The sequence below is a fragment of the Aedes albopictus genome, chromosome 3 (genome assembly GCF_035046485.1).
Source record: "Aedes albopictus strain Foshan chromosome 3, AalbF5, whole genome shotgun sequence".
NCBI classification, from domain to species: Eukaryota; Metazoa; Arthropoda; class Insecta; order Diptera; family Culicidae; genus Aedes; species Aedes albopictus.
Window position 1 is genome coordinate 243983983 of NC_085138.1, and position 4288 is coordinate 243988270.

Consider the following 4288-nt stretch of genomic DNA (forward strand, 5'->3'; position numbering starts at 1 on the left):
CGTTCCTGTATACTTTTTGAGTGCCATTTTACCCTCATATCGACTGTGCAAAATTTCAGCTCAATCAAAGAAACTATATTTTAGCGCCCGTCTTTTTTAAATGTTCATACTATTTAGTATGAGGAGAATTTGTTCTTCAAAGCAAATCGCTCCTTGATCCCTAAAAATGAATGATGTGATCTCAGAAGAAAACTTCACGAGAATTCAGACCTCCGAAGACCGCAAAGCGATGTAATGTTCGTTAAAAAACATAAAGCCTTACCGATCCACAATGGTCGGAAAAAGATAAAGTTCGGCCAAAACTCTTTTTATGTGTTTAATCGAAGTTATAGGTTGCCTAGATAGGGCCCATATAGCCGAGGCGGTAAACGCACGGGTATTCAGCATGACCATGCTGAGGGTGACGGGTTCGATTCCCGGTCGGTCCAGGATCTTTTCGTAAAGGAAATTTCCTTGACTTCCTTGGGCATAGATTATCTTCGTGCCTGCCACACGATATACACATGCAAAATGGTCATTGGCAGAGGAAGCTCTCAGTTAAAAACTGTGGAAGTGCTCATAGAACACTAAGCTGAGAAGCAGGCTTTGTCCCAGTGAGGACGTTACGCCAAGAAGAGGAGAGAGGAGGTTGCCTAGATATGTTATATAGTATTTTTAGTGTTTAAAAAGGGGTATTTAAAAATTACGTAATTTAAATAATTTCAAAAACGGTGAAAATCAGTAAACCCCATATTTTTTGCGTTTTTTGTTAGAAAATCAATTCGAATTTAAATAAATGATCATTTTTCGATCAAATCCAATCAAGTTTGTTCAAAACGTGTGAAAAATGTGGAAAGATAAATTTTATATCAGTAAAAAATGGAAAAATAACGTAAAATATATGAAAAAACATGTCTTTTTAAAATAGCTCTAATTTGAAAAACTGCAAATTTCTGCAAAATATTTAAACGTTTTTAGGCAGCTCTAAGCATGATGTTTAAGATGTACTATTCGAAATCGCGGCGACACGTGACGACACGAACCGTTTGTTAACTTAAAAATTACCAAAATTTCTAAGGTACAATATACGAAAATTTGAAAAGTTTTGTGACATATTAATTTTGCACCATACGTGCATTCAAACAGTCCAATAACAAGCTTTCATATGCTGGATAACTTAAAACATATATTCCATTCTCAAAATATTATTATTTCACTTTTTTCAAATAATTAATTTTTCAATTTTATGACTTAGGCCACTTTGGCAGTGAAAATGTCATTGAAATACAAAAGCTACTATACTTTTAATTAAGAATCATAAAAGTACAATACATTAACTTTGTTATAAGGTGAAATAAAGTTCAAAAATATCAATTTCGTTTTTTGAGAGTTTTGGCCGCCCCTTTGTATGGAGCCCGACCAATGTGCGATCAATAAAATTACGATATATTATTATTTATTGTTAATCCTTACTTGTTAAACGGCGTTACCATGCTATTCGGTTTTCAGTCAATATATTTTTCCACATGCCTTATATCGATTTGCGGCGTTCAGAGGGTTGATTCCTCGTCAAATTTCCTACAGAAATCATTCATCAATCTAACTTTTAGGGATTAGGGGCCACCTGTGGCGATTTTTTGTTGAAAAGGTGATTTTTCCCATAGTGAATTGTATGAAAACTTAAAACGGCTGGCGGAAAAATATTTTTTCCGATCGCGCTGAAATTTTGCACAGTTGATATGGGGCCACAATGGAACTCAAAAAGTGTGCAGGAGTGAAATGTCTATTTCTACCCATGCTAATATATATTGTTGTTGTTACAATTTCAAACACCTCATGACAGTTGTTTAAGGGTGTAAATATGATAATCTCATAATGTTCGGGTTCGGATCAGGGTTGGTGGACTGTATGTCGATCGTCGAAATTACAAGCGGCGGATTCAACGTGAGGGAATATCCTTCAGTGGCGGTAGAGTGGCTAGGCCAGAGAAAACACTCAGATCACATTAACTACAAAACTTTATTCCTAGAACCTTCTTCGTAACGTGTTGGTCGTACCACTGGTTAAAAAATACTGATCGTGCTACTTCTGCGTATTGCGTGTCGAATCCTGTCTCCCAAGTCGGTCTCCACGCTTCTCGGTGCAGGTAGACTTCTGCGCTAGGTTCGGGGTAGATTTTTCTTCTCTTTCATGCTACATTTGGCGCGTAAGACGATGTGTGGAGAGGCGCATGAGCGAAGTAAAGATTGGGTGGGTCACGCGGGCTACGCACAGTGGGCAAAGCGTGAATATCTTGCGTACGCAACACATAATCTCACTTAATTTTTGATAAATTGGAGTTGATACCCAATACCATAAGCTATAACTCCAATTATCTGATGGATTTTTTTTTTTAAAAAGACGGTTATCCATGTTAAAGATACATTTTTACTCTTTTATAATAGACTAGAATTTTTTTTAACATGTGGTAGATTTTCTTCCTAACACTTTTTCAAATTATTTTATAAATGGCTTAAACTCTTAAGCCAGCGTGACTATCAAACCCAGCAATATAATGGTTTCAAATTTATCGCATATATGCCCAATAATCACGTATATTCAATACAAATTGCTAAAAAAATGTTTTAATGACCTATACGGGTTTGAAACTTATATGTAAGTAACTGAATTATAGGTAACATGTTAGGGAAATATGTTGGGATATCAGAGTAAACTATTCAAATTACTGTAACTTGTGATTCCTTCAAACAAAATGTTGTCAATTTGCAGAAACTATGCTTTGATATCATACATGTTGATAAGTATTTGAAAAACTAATGTGCATATATTTGTTGAAATCATAAAAAGCCGTAGAACCATGATATGTGCAAATTTACTCATATATGAAAATTCTATAGAAATAACGCAATATGCTCAAATGGCAAAAACTTCGATTTCCCTCGATGAAAGATTTTCAAAGTAGATACTAGGATAGTATATCTTTCGAATGACGGGTGCCAAATTGGTGGACATTTTTATTTGATAATAACGGTTTTTGGCACACCGTGCAATGCATGCACAAGGAATGAGCCTTTCCATTCATTCCCAACTCGTTCGCAATGGTACTTCTGGCCAACTAGCACCCTTCGGCGCCAGTTGTGTTTTAAAGCCTGTATCCGCAATAATCGGGACACAGAAATAAGGAACTCTGCAATAGACACATTTAATTTGCTCTAATTTTGCCTGATAATATCTTAAGATGTGTTCATTTCACCTGCAAAATTTCATGTGAATCGGAGAAGTATTTTTTTTGTAGAAATGAAACAGTAGAACGCGAGCAATTGAATTGTGTGTCTCTACGAGTATCATAACTGCTCACGAAGCTTCATAATTATCCTCACAGAACATTGAATTGTAACGGAAAAGAGCGAATGAGAATTGGTGATAATTGTACAAAATCATAAAAACCACGTCAGTTTGTTTCTCATCCACAGTTAAAAGACATGCATAGATTTTTTATGAAATTTTGCACAAATAATAAACATAAATCAAAGAGCTCTCAGTTAACTTTTGGCCATTTTTTATTGATTCAGTACAGAGTTACTGCCGTACTTCTGTGTCCCGATTATTGCGGATACAGGCTTTACATCGGCTGGGTCTGGGAGCTAAGCCTTAAATTTCGACGCCCCAGGGAGACAGCCACCACACCTGAGGACCCTACATATCGAACCCATCAACACATGGGTCGAGACCTGCGGCTTTACTTCCTATCCGAGGGCAGGCGTGATCACGGATTTTATGTCTCAGAAAATCCCATCGGCGTCGACGGGAATCGAACCCTGACCGGTTGGGATGAGAGACAACCACACTGTTATAAATACTAGACGCAAAACAAGGAAAGCTACCAAAAATTGAGATATGCCTTTTTTACTAATTTATGTATTACAAACATACAGAAAATGTGATAAATCATAATCCATTCGTTGTAATAACATGCGCTACACGGCTCTATAGATTTCATACCACTACACACAAACACTTCTATTCAAACCCGAGAAGTTGAACCGGGTTGCTTCTAAAAATAACTTTCGCTTCGCTGCTGAGCTTCGCGTCCTATTGTCTACTCGGAATTTTCTATTTGCAAACAGCACACTGCCGGATGCGGGCTTTTCAGTGCACAATGGGTCTAGAGTCGTATTTACGAAGACAAAAATATTTCTGCCAAGTTCCGGTCACTCTAGTGTGGCTTATCCAAAAATCTGCATATTAATTATTCTCCATACAATTTTAAAATGTTCTACAAAGTTGTAACAAATTTGCAAAAAAAAAA

The 4288-nt window shown here is 36.6% G+C and overlaps 1 long non-coding RNA gene across 1 annotated transcript; it reads left to right on the forward strand.

Annotated features, from left to right (window-relative positions):
• The first annotated feature begins 258 nt into the window (after window positions 1-258).
• On the forward strand, window positions 259-904 carry LOC134289970 (uncharacterized). Its single transcript, XR_009998772.1, has 2 exons — window positions 259-332; window positions 628-904. It is a non-coding gene; the product is annotated as an uncharacterized LOC134289970 (long non-coding RNA).
• The last annotated feature ends 3384 nt before the right edge of the window (window positions 905-4288 follow it).